Genomic DNA, 13404 nt, shown 5'->3' with positions numbered 1-13404 from the left:
AAGTAGAGAAGAAGGAGAAGGAGGAGGAGGAGGAGGAGGAGGAGGAGGAGAAGGCCAAGGACCTTCTAGTCCTTCTCCTCCTCCTCCTTCTCCTCCTTCTCGTCCTTCTTCTTGATTTCTTCTTCTTATACTCCTCCTCCTCTTTCTTCTCCTCGTTCATATTATCCTTGCTTTAATTTCCCCAACAATGACATAATTAGCCCATTTAGCTCCAAAATACCATAATAAGCTCAAAATGGCATAAGAACCTTGGTTAGCTCATGAATATTATATACTTAGCTTGTTTTCCTCTAAAATGGGTTAATTAACCCATTTAGCTCCAAAAATACATAATTAGGTAATTTAGCTCCAACAAGAGGAGAAGAGTAGAAGAAATAGGCAAAATGAAAAGAAAGAAGAAGAAGAAGAAGAAGAAGAGAAGAAGGAGAAGGAGGAGGAGGAGGAGGAGAAGGCCAAGGACCTTCTAGTCCTTCTCCTCCTCCTCCTTCTCCTCCTTCTTCTTGATTTCTTCTTCTTCTCCTCCCCCTCCTCTTTCTTCTCCTCTTTCATATTATCCTTGCTTTAATTTCCCCAAAAATGACATAATTAGCCCATTTAGCTCCAAAATACCATAATAAGCTCAAAATGGCATAAGAAACTTGGTTAGCTCATGAATATTATATACTTAGCTTGTTTTCCTCTAAAATGGGTTAATTAACCCATTTATCTCCAAAAAGACATAATTAGGTAATTTAGCTCCAACAAGAGGAGAAGAGTAGAAGAAATAGGCAAAATGAAAAGAAAGAAGAAGAAGAAGAAGAAGAGAAGAAGGAGAAGGCGGAGGAGGAGGAGGAGAAGGCCAAGGACCTTCTAGTCCTTCTCCTCCTCCTCCTTCTCCTCCTTCTCCTCCTTCTTCTTGATTTGTTCTTCTTCTCCTCCTCCTCCTCTTTCTTCTCCTCTTTCATACTATCCTTGCTTTAATTAACCCATTTAGCTCCAAGTGCCATAATAAGCTAAAAATGGCATAAGAACCTTGGTTAGCTCATGAATATTATATTCTTAGCTTGTTTTCCGCTAAAAATGACATAATTAGCTAAAAAACCTCATATTTTGTTCTTCTTCTGACTTTCTTATTCACATTTTTGCAGATTGGATATACTACATGCATGGAAGTTGGCATTCATGGAGTTGAACAATGTAGATGGATGAACTTTATAGGGATTTTTTTATTTATGCCCTTAGTTGTGTCCCCCTCGACTGATTTGCCCCTAATTTTTGAAAACACGCGGTCTTGCCCAGCTCACCTCCCTCTTCTTGCAGTTTTGCCCTTCCGACACGGCTCCGTCCAGTCAGCGCCGTTTGACCGCAAACGATGCGTTACTTTGGACATTTTTACCCCTGTCGGTGCTATACCTAATACCCCTTCGTCCTCAATGTTCTAGCGCAAGGAAACAGAGCAGAGGAGAACGAGGAAGCCGGCGAGGAAAAAGGAGTGGGAGGCAACGCGTGGGGCGGTAGAGCAAGGAGCGGCGGTGCATGGCGAGCTCGGGCTCTTCCATCTTCTCGCCGGTGGTCGCAAAGGTAAGTAAAACTCCAGCAATGCTTCTTCCTCCCCCCCAATGCGTTCTAGGGTTTGTGATAATTGGGGAATTTCTGATTCAGGTTGATGGGGTCGAGATTGTGGAGCATGTCTCTGAGTTTTATCTTCCAGATGAAAGTTATTGCGGATTGGAGCATTCATCAAAGCATCGCTGCCCTGGTCATGACCGTGTTCTGCCCGGCGTGTTGCATGGGGAGGAGCTAACACAGGCCGCCGTTTTTTAGGGTGTCCTCTAGATGTAAGATCTTGTGAATTATAGCATGTTTTGGATGGTGTTTATGCTCTAATGTTTTGATAATGTGATGTGCAGTTACCAGATGAGTGTCACTGGGTGGTTTGGGTTGATCCTCCTCCTCCATTGCATGCTGCCCTTGCTTTCGAAGACCTGCAGGCAGAGCTAGAACAAAGCTGGATCCGAAGCCACAAAATGCAGAAGCAAAATATGGAGCTGTCAAAGAAAAATCTTGCTTTGAAGAAGACACTGAGAGAGAGATGAGATGCTATTAGTTCTGGCATTGTTGTTTGTTGGAATGTGTGTTGTTGTGTTTTTAGTGTTGTAGTTTGCAGCAGTTTTTGAAGAGAGTGTGTGAGAGAGAGATGACCTGAATGTTGTTTGTGATGCACTATTGTATGAATTTGAAGATCATTATTCTCTGCTCATGCTTGTTGAAGAAAGTGTGTCTGAGAGAGCAATTATAGCACATATTGTACCAAATAGAGCAACCTGGTACAACACTTTATTCTACCAAATTCCACAAACTGACATTGTACCAAATTCATTAAAGAGGCATGCAGTATCCACTTGCATCTCTCGTAAGCACATTTGACAGTAAACCTTGTTGGATCACTTTTCAGAGTGAGGAACTCAGTTTCAGACTTGATTGAGAAGCTTGCAACTGCATTTCTGCAGTCAACAGCACTAGGAAAGACCACACCTTCAGCAATACATGGATTTTCCCTGTCATACATCTCTACAGGTATGTCCTCTGCTGCATCTTCAAAAACTCCCATCTCAACATCTTGTTGCTTCTCATCTTCATCTGCATCTGAAAATTCTGCTGGAATGTACTCTTTATCTGCTCCATCTTCTTCATCATTATTGTGCTGGACATATCCAGGATATAGAACCTCATCCTCCACAGTAGGTGCATCAGGCAATTCCTCCTCCACAACAGGATCAAGTGTCTTCTTTTGATGTTCTTGGCTTTCATTGACACTTGCAGTTGCATTAACACTTGGTGTTCTAGGAGCACTTGGTGTTCTACTGCTGACCCAAGTTCTAGATGCAGATAGCCTGGAACTAGATGGGTTAACACATCTCTGACCTCTAGTTCTTTGTATAACTGTGATTTCCAAATTGCATGACATTGTTGTGGTATTACTTGCAAACATCACACCTAACTCCGCATCACACTACACAGGGACCCAACAAAGTTTGGAACTATTCCAGTATCTAATCTCCACTGCATCAAACAATCCCCATGGATACTTGGCACAAATGGCAGCCCTAAAATTAGTATATGAACTAGTGCAGTCCACAACTAAAGGAAATGAGAATCCACAATGTTTTCCTTTTGTACCACCAGAAACTAGAACAGTGGTCTCCATTCTAATTGAAAGAAAGAAAGCTATAGCTGGACCCATCCTATCATATTAAACACAATCTGCAGTGAGAAAAGGCACAAACCCTAAATCCAAGCAAATCAGGTCCGTTACTGACCCTGAGGGAATTTGCTGACCATCTCCGCCAGAGCTTATAACTGTTTGTGCAGATCCTGAACCGCTCCTCGACGCTGCTATAGATCCGCCACAAGGGCTGCTCTTGTCGCAGTTGGTGCCGCCCTTGTCGCCGTTGGTGCCTTCTCCGCTCTCTCCACTCTCCTCCATCACCTTGCGCAATGGATCTTGCCGCCAAAATTTAGGGTTCGTGAGAGGGAAAGAGAGACAGCACGGGGAATGAGAGAGCGTGAGTGAGCAGGGGGGCAAGACAGAGTGGGGAATGAGAGAGCGTGAGTGAGCAGGGGGGCAAGACAGAGTGGGGAATGAGAGAGCGTGAGGGAGCACGGGGGCAAGCGGTGTCCAAAGTAACACGTCGTTTGCGGTCAAACGGCGCTGACTGGACGGAGACGTGCCGGAAGGGCAAAACCGCAAGAAGAGGGAGGTGAGCTGGGCAAGACCGCTTGTTTTCAAAAATTAGGGGCAAATCAGTCGAGGGGGACACAACTAAGGGCACATATACAAATATCCCAACTTTATACGTATATCATCTAGTTTTCATTTGAGTTGATGAACAACGTCGAACTATATGTATATGTATATAGGGATAAACAGTGCAATACTTTGTATGTTGGTTCTTTCGATATATGGGGATGTACATTGATTTATATGTATATCATATATGTGTGGTGAATTATATATATATGTGTTGGCAAGTATATGTGTGGTGAACTATATATCATATATGTGTGGTGAATTATAAAAATGTGTTGTCTAATATATATATATATATATATATATATGCTGTGAAATAATATAAAACAAAAAAAATCAGGTACTATATGGGTTCTTTGCCGTCTGCCAGCTGATGGCAAAGACCTGTGCCATCAGCTGGAAGATGGCAAAGGTGCTACATGGCATCCAGCTGTGCATCCTGGGGTGTCTATATAGGCTCTTTGCCGTCAGCCTCCAGGGTGGGCAGACGGCAAAGAAGAGGGCACACAGGAGGGGGGAGGAGGAGGCATACGGCAAAGAGTGGAGGGGGGAGAGGCAGACGGCAAAGAGTGGAGGGGGAGGGGAGGAGTAGGCAGACGGCAAAGATGGAGGGGGAGGCAGACGGCAAAGAGTGGAGGGGGGAGGAGGAGGAGGCAGACGGCAAAGATAAAGGGGGAGGCAGACGGCAAAGATAAAGGGAGAGGCAGACGGCAAAGCCTTCGTTAACCCCTAAGGGAGGCAACGCCTGTTGGCTGCCGTCTCGAGCACTTTGCCGACTGCTCCTAAGGAAAGCTAACGGCAAAGAGCTTTGCCGTCTGCTTTGGGGGGGCAGACGGCAAAGAAGGTCCTATGTCGTCGTAGGCTGACGCAGAAATTTTGCCGGCCGTGAGAATCTTTGCCGTCTGCTGTTTTGTCTTTGTCGTCCCGGATTTTGTCTTTGCCGTCTGTGATGGCACACGGCAAAGAAGGTGATTCCTGTAGTGCTAGGAGCGGTAGTCGTTTTTTACTACCGCTCTGTGGGCGGTAGTACTGCTCTGTGAGCGGTAGTAGTTTTTTACTACCACTCCATCGGACTTTTTGTGCATCCTTTTGCCTCAACGGTGGTAGGCACAGTAGTATTTTCTTACTACCGTGGTTGGTGAGTTGTTGGGCGGTAGTACCGCTCTTAGGAGCGGTAGTACCGCTGCAGGAGTGGTAGTACCGCTTGGCTAGTGCTGTTGGTGGGTGGGTAACGGTTGGATTGTACCCCCCCCACTATATAAAGGTGTCTTCTTCCCTAAGAAGCTCACCTCTTACCTCCCCAAGCTCCATTGTTGCTCCAAAGGTCATTCTTGCCCGATCTCTCTCCCTAGCCAATCAAACTTGTTGATTTCGTAGGGATTTCTTGCAAAGGCCTTTATCTACACTCCCACCAAGAGCTAGTCAGCCATATAGACCAGATACTATGCGGGAGTCAAACTAATATTTAGATATTTGGATCATACCCCAAACTTTGGCTTATGGTATCCGAAAGGAGCAAGCTTTAGTTTAGTAGGTTACTCTAACTTTGATTGGGCTGGAGACTGTGTTAGAAGGAAGTCAACCTCTGGAGGATGCTGATACGTCTCAAACGTATCTATAATTTAAGTTTGTTCCATGCTATTTTGGGTGACATTGTTATGTGTTTTGCTACACTTTCATACCTTTTTACACATATTCGTACTAACCTACTAACTTAGTGCACTCAGTGCCAGTTCGTGTCTGCTGATGTCTTTTAGTTGCAGGGACTTTACCCCAATTTTCAGAGCCCAAAAAATCTCAAGAAAAATATATAAAAATCAGCGTGACGGAAGCTTCAAGAAGCACCAAGGTGGGCCAGAGGGGAGCAAGGCCTTGCCTAGGCGGACACGTGGCACGTCCCTCTCCTGGCCGCGCCACCAGGTCGCCTGGGTGGCGGGTCCACCCCCTGGCGCCGTCCTTTGGCCTATATTTACTTCCCGAAGCGAAAACCCTAAAGATATATCCCGCATCGTGAATTTCAACACCGTTCTACCGCCGTAGCGCTTCCGAGATCGGGAGCACCAGGAGACCTCTTCATGGCACCCTGTCGGAGGGACGATTGACCTCCGGGTGCTTCTCCACCACCATGGACGCTTCCCGGCGTCCCGTGAGTAGTCCTCCTTGGACCATGGGTCCATGACCAGTAGATATGTGATATCTTATCTCCAATCTTGTGCTTCAATGCTTAGGCCTTGTGATTTGCCCTACATGATCAAGGCATCTATGTAATTTACCTGAGGTTGCTATGCTGAGTTTGCTGGCATCCGATGGATTATGAGATTATGTTCAGATTGTGATGAGTTATATATTTGGTTCTCCTTTTATATTTTGTTCTTGCGTAATTCATGCTTGTTCTTCGTTGCTTTATATTGCTTTGCCCAAGTAGTAGATTGTAACTCCAAGAGGGAGCGCTATGCATGATTGTGGGTTCATGCCCCCTGATGTCTAGCTTGAGTGAAAGAAACTTGAGACTAGGGGATGTGTTGTTGCCATCAGGGAGAAAAGAACGGTGCTTGTAACCACGGTTGCAAGGATTGTTTACCTTACGCAAAGTTCGTTAATGCAGTTGTCCGTTTCTTTGAGTTTACACTTTGGGTGGGACTCGCAACTTAATACCGGGGAGATGTTCTGGTTAGATATCTCAAGGTGGATGATTAGTGAGTAGATGTTGATGGATAAACGGTCTACTTGTCTTGGCGTACTACCCATACTCATGAGACTCTAACTTTCTTGTAGCATGATTAGCATTGTGTTGTGTTTATAATTCTGTCAATTGCCCAGTTGTAATTTGTTTACCCAACATAGTTGTTTATCATCTTTTGAGAGAGAGAGAGAGACATCACTAGTGAACATCATGGGACTTTGGTCCATATTTCCACCATTGTTTACACCTCCACCATTTACTGCTTTTATTTCCTTTTTTCCGTTGCAATCACCATCACCATTCCCGCTTGTGTTTGATCATTTGCAAATGACAAGGCCGGATAGATTGACAACCTCTCTGAACTCGTTGGGAGCAAAGTTATTTGTTGTGTTTGCAGGTCCACGTCTTCTGCTAGCGCTAGAGCAGCAGACACCTACTTGTTGATCCTTGGAGTCCTCCTGGTTCGATAAACCTTACCGTCCCCATGTAAGGGAAATCTGCTGCTGACTACATCTCAACCTTCCACTTGGGGTAACCAATGAGGGATGAGAAGAATAGTTCCATCAACTCATCATCAAGCAAATTTATGTCGCCGTTGCCGGGGACTCCAGTCTTCAAGATAGGGGAGTTGCACACTATCTTTTACCTTTGCTTTTTAGTCCTGTTAGTTTCTTTGTAGTTTTTGCTTTAGAGTCTTATACCAAAAACCACAAAAAAATTAGTTGATTTGCTTTTAGTTGTCCTTTCTGCTTAGCCAAGCATGTTAGGAGGGAATATGAGGTCCTAGATTTCCATAAAAGAAATGGAGAAAATATGAAGAAGGCTTGGGATAGTATTTCTGATGCACATAAAAGAATTATGCCTTGGATGCCTATCAAAATTGTGCTTAGAAATTTTTATCATGTTCTTTTTAGGTGGTTTAAACTCTCTGTTGATATTATAGCTGAAGGAGATTTTTTAGAGTGTGATGAGCCCAGAGCTCTTGGTATTATACATGGTCTATCTAATTACTTTGTTTATGATCATAGATTTGACACTATTATAGATATACTTGCTACCATTGAAATAAGAATAGATGCTCTAGACTTGAGAGAAAGAGATAAACCCATGGTTGATAAGAAAAAGATTTTGAAAATAGATGATGACTAGGAGCCTTTTGTTAGAATTAGCATCTCTAACCAAGATTTCCTTGCTTATTTTGATATTGGATCCATGGTTTCTACAATGCCAAAAGTGGTTTATGATTCTCTAAGCCTTTTAAACATGGATAATTTTTCATCTTATCAAGAACATGCTGTCAGTGCACTAAAGACTGGGTTCTCTAGTGCCACGGACTAATGTGTAGACACCGGCAGCCCCTCCGGAACAGGAAGTCGCGTCGCTGGAGCTTAGGGCAGAAGCAAGACTCAGAAGCCACAAATAAAGATTGCAAGCCCCCCGGCAAGCACTCGCTTGCTGGGACAGAAGAAGAGACCCCGGCAGGAGCTCCCTGCCGGGGGGGTAGACAAATCCACGGCGAAACCCTCCCGCCAAGGGAGAAGGACTGAGCCCCGGCAATCCATCCCTGCCGGGAAGATTGACAAGGCCTCACCAGGCCATCACCTCTCTGCCGAGAGGAAAAGGAAGACCCCCGGCAAGGCAACCCTGTAGGGAAGGAAGAGAAAGCCCAAGGAGAGATGCGGGCCCACCGACGAACACGCCATCGCCGATGCATGGACCACGCGTCCGCCCGACGCTAGCGCAACACCCCGAAGTTGCCACGTGTGGGTACGTGTCCCCCCTGATGAGGTCAGGGAAGTGTGTCGAAGCATTTAATGCACCGCGGTAACACTGTAACTGTCGGTCGGTGGTGTTTCACTCGTGAACCCACCGTCATCCACTGAGCCACTCTGGTGACCTCTTAGCCTATAAAAGGAGGCCCGAGGCTCAGTAATAAGGACTTTTGGCTTTTTGACCAATCGAAAGGCTATAAAGAGGGACAAATCTACAGTAACCCAAAGCAAATAACTAAATGCAAGCAAGAGTACGGTTTTACGCACCATGCGGCCCAAACCTGGGTAAAAAGATCTTGATGGGCCCTGACTGTTTGTTCTGCTCTTGCCGCAACCTCTATCCCTGGCAAACCAGCAAAAAGGGGACCGCTGAAGCCCCATATGTGTCGATCCCTTCACCGACATCTTTGGCGTACCAGGGGGATCGCCAGAAGCACGACGGCGTCAGCGCCGCCCCGATCCGGCGAGTCGCTCGTCGGCTCCATGGATCTCAGTTCGTCGCTGGATCTTCCCTTAGTTGGACGAGGTAGTGGTTACTCCGCCTGCGCAAGAGCTCGTAGCGCCTCCATAGGTGCTATGCGAGCGTGGGTGGAAGGAGCGGAAGCCCCGAGCTTCGCATCGCCCGGCTGACACACCTCCATGGACGCCGCGCTGCTGTCGAGGGCGTGGCAGGGGACTTTGGCTAGGCCTCCGATGCTTACTCTGACTGACACACATCTCCGGGGTGCTGCATGGTCGTCGAGGGCGCCTCCGTGTCCCCGAACCGCTCCTTTACGCACCCTCCGGCTTCCATTTCTCCTTGGAGTGCTGCGACACCCGAAAGATGCGTTCGGGGTCTCCGCCAGCATTTCTCTTGCAAAAGAGATGAGAAAGTGATACGCCCCAGTGTGCCTCTTTCCTTCAGAGTGGCCAAAGGCCACTGGCAAAAACCTCGTCGGCAAGAAGGCCTCTGGAGGCAACATCGGCTCGCCAGGGTTACGGATATTCCTCCCTGGCAGCACCTTCAGACACTGCAGCTAGGAAGGCCGCGACGCGCGAGATAAGTACAGAGGCAAACTTCTTGCCAGACTCTTGGTAGATTAGTTGTATCCTTTTGAAGCATCTACTTTTGTATGACAATCCCACGCGCAGATGGATCTTGCTAGGATCAGTGCACTCCAACTTCGTTTCGAGCTTGTTCAACGACTTGAGCGGCCACAGAGCGCCCTCATCTCGTTTCAAACTTGTTCAACATTTCGGACGGCTACGTAGCACCTTATTTCGCCTCGAGCCGCGCTTGAAGATTTACATGGTTGCACTGAGTGCGTAAAGGAGTCTTGCCGGTGACGATCTTCTCTGTTGAGTTTTCTGACGATCCGCTCCTCAAAGTACTCGCGGTAGGATAAGTCAAGCCGGCAAGCATCCAAAAAGTACAAAGGAATAATCATACAAAATGAGAGTCGAATAAAGGATGCATCTATTCATTCATTTGTCTGGATACATTTGATACCACTTACAAAGCATTGTTGTCCTAACCTAAAGACTCTGTCCTTTGACGAAGAATGACATATGCGGAGGAGGGAAGTTCAAGAAGACAAAAACACGGAGCGCGCGGCGTGGCCAAGGATGGCTCCCCAGGACCAGCACTGTGGCGATGAGAACGGGACCAGCCCCAACAAGCACCACCTGGCCCCCTCTGGCTTGACACCAGAGGGCAGGGCATAGGAAGGGGCGAAGGATCCGGAGTCCGCGAGCGCGCCACCTCCTGGAGCCGGGGGGGCAGCACCTGCTCCGCTGATGTGGCCCAAGCAGAGGGAATGGAGAACTTAGAACTTGCGGAGGTGCCTCCTCCTCGAACACGAGGCACCGACGTCAGCTCCGGCAAGATACCCTCATCGGGTGGGGGCGAGGCGTGAGCGGGTCTCGGCGGCAGGGCCGGCAGTCATTAGGAACCGGGGAATCGTACTCCGACTTGACCCCGCGAGACCCCGACCTGCCAAGAGAGCCACTACGGCCGATGTCCCCCTCGTCATTACCGCTCGAGGAGGGACACTCGGCGCCACTCGAGCCCTCTTCGCAGCAGCCGAGACGCACACATGTGCGCCCGTAAAACTTGACGGATAGCATATTTTTCTCCGCTAGCTTAAAGCGGAGGATATGCCCATCCTCGAGGTTGTGGGCGCGGGCGAAGGCTTTCCAGCCTCCCCCGAGCAACATGGAGTGGCGCTTCAGGTACTCCACGTGCATCTGCATAGCTTCGTGGGAGCAGCCGTGCGCCCGCAACCACAAGACAGGGGGCCTGGCAGCATCCATAGCCCTAGCGAAAGGGTGGGGGAGATTCAAATGGCCCCGCGGAATGTCGTGCAGCTCCACGACAAACTCCAGCACCGTCTCGTCCGAGTGCCCGCCAAACCCAAGAGAAGGCAAAGACGCTAGAGTAGCACTCCGCCTTCCCTCGGCCACGACCCCGGCGTCCTCGGCCCCTCGAACTCAAGATGGGAATGGGCCGGCCCGGACCTGGCCTTGGACCTGACCCCGTGGCCTCAAAGCCAATATCAGGGGCCATGGGTTGACCCATTCTAAGAAAATCGTGTGGCCTTGTTGGCCCATTCGGAACACCAGGGCCGACCCAAAAATCAATAATAGTTCAACAATTTTTTAGCTAGGTATACACAGAGAACATTTTCTAACTGATATTATAACAAGACAACAAATAATTACCTAAGGAGGCATGATAATACGAAATAAATACAAGTTACCAAGCAAGCATCAGTCCATTTCAACTCTTTTTACAGCCAGTACAAGACAATCACATTTGTTGACGATATTACAGGTTTTATTAGCATCTAGCTACATCTTTCAAGGAGCAGCCATTACATTTCGAAACTTTAGCAAATTATAGGGAAAGTTGACATCTTTTTGCTTCATCATCTACTGGAGGTTAACATCAATTGCGGCAAAAAGCTTCAGTCCTCATTGTCTGTATTTACAAGGAAATGTTACAAGAGTAATTATGTGCAAATTTATGAGCAGAAATTGAAAACAAAGACTGAAACCAAGCAAATTCATGTCAACTCCTGTAGGTTTTGCTTGTCAGGTATAGTACAATAGAACTTTGCATTATGGCTTCAGTTATTTGAAAGAAAAACACATTCATAATCTGCAACAGCAACAAGCCCAGTTATTACTAGCAGTTCCATATATCCAGCAACAGCAATAATCTGCCTAAGTTATTACTAGCAGTTCCATATATAACCTGCAACAACAACTACAGTTTAGAGTTTATGAGAGGCAGAGCAACTACACAATGTTTCGAGTCCATGGTCTTGACAATTTTTAGGATACTCTACCAAAACAACAAAACAATAATCCATGTACACAAAACAAAGCACATTGCAACACTAGGATGGAATAATACACCAAAACAATACACCACAATAATCTCAGTACAGATTGCAACACTAGGAATAAGAAGCAGAGCAACAAGCCCAGCGGTAGCAAGCAGAATAAGAAGCAGAGCAGCGAGCAGTGTCTCAGCTCTCTCGCTCGACCATCGCCTCCCCCACTTACAGTAAGAAGCATAATAAGACAAATACATGTCAAATACCTTGCAAGTCCAGTATAATGTCATGAACTGAAGCCAGGCTAAGCTAAATATAAAAGATTCATGAATTTGCATTAATAAGAAACAACGAAAAAAATTGTGTCGTATGGCTAAACCTGTGGATCTTATCCAATCTTGTAGGCAAACAAGAGCTTCAAGTCTCGTTGGGGTCATTCGACTTCGAAAATCTGAGAGGACTCTCTTCCCTGTGCTGAAGGCGGACTCAGATGCCACCGAAGAGGCAGGGGCCGCCAAGATATCTGCTGCCATGCAACTCAATGTTGGATATTCAGCTGAGTTCGTCTGCCACCATGCAAGGATATTGAATTGATCACTTCGACGGACGGGTACCTTTGACAAGTATGAATCTAGTTCAGTAGAATCCAAATTTGTTGATCTAGCAGTGAGGGTGACATGATGGTCCCAATCAGCCATAGGATCTTCACCATTTCCAGCCATGTCATGATCACCTCCTTGTGACATGGGATTTGAGAAACTGTCATTCAATTGGAGGTATTCCTTGAACAACCCTTGAAACACATTTTTTATTTTAGCAATCATTGTTGCAGCTTCAATCCCAAACTCTAGGCCAAATCGAAACTCAATATATTTCAACTTGAATTGTGGGTCCAAAATCACGGGAATACAGAGGCTCAACCATGTCATTTTCCAATACCTTCTGAATTTTCTCTTCATATATTTGACTATTGTGCCCATCTGAGAATCCTCTTCATAATGTTGCTGCTCTAGGGCCAGCTTCACTTTCCACATTTCATGGAAATACAAGTTAGAAGTTGGATATTTTGTGCCGGATATCACATTGGTGGCTTCATAAAATACCTTTAGCAGCATGCAAACATCTTCGGCATTTTCCCAATCCTCAAAAGATGGCTCGAAGGTATAATGTTTATCTTGAACAGTCAATGAGTCAAACACTCCATGATACTCTTTTGCTATATCAATCATCATGTAGGTTGAGTTCCATCGATTTGGAACATCAAGACTTGGAGTTTTCCTACATTGTACACCATGTTGCTGAATGATCTCTTGAAATTTTTCCTTTCGACTCGACGAGCTTCGAATATATTTCACACTTTCACGTATCAAATTGATCACTGGACCAAGGAAGTTCAATCCTGCTTGACATATCAGATTTATGACATGGGCGGCCAACCATTGGTGCAACAGCTTGCCACCACCAGCTAACATATTCTTAAGGAGCAGATGTTTCCTCAATAGCTTCATCATTGCACCATTGTTGGATGCATTGTCGAGCGTCACAGCAAACAAATTATCTTCAATGTTTCACTCTCTTACAAAATTCACCATGATATTGAACATTGCAGCACCTGTGTGTGGCGTCTCCATAGCTGCGAATTTAACTATCCTCTTCTGCGGCTTCCATTCCTCGTCAATGAAGTGAGCTGTGATGCAAATGTACCCAATTGTCTGATTTGATGTCCACAAGTCTGTAGTCAAAGAAATCTTGGATTTGGAGTTTTTGAACATCCCTTGCAGAATTCGCTTCTCTTCTTTAAATGCTTTCATGCAATCATCCTTCACTGTTTTTCTGCAT

The sequence above is a fragment of the Hordeum vulgare genome, chromosome 1H (assembly GCF_904849725.1).
Source record: "Hordeum vulgare subsp. vulgare chromosome 1H, MorexV3_pseudomolecules_assembly, whole genome shotgun sequence".
Taxonomy (NCBI): Eukaryota; Viridiplantae; Streptophyta; class Magnoliopsida; order Poales; family Poaceae; genus Hordeum; species Hordeum vulgare.
Note: the sequence above shows the minus strand (reverse complement) of the source record.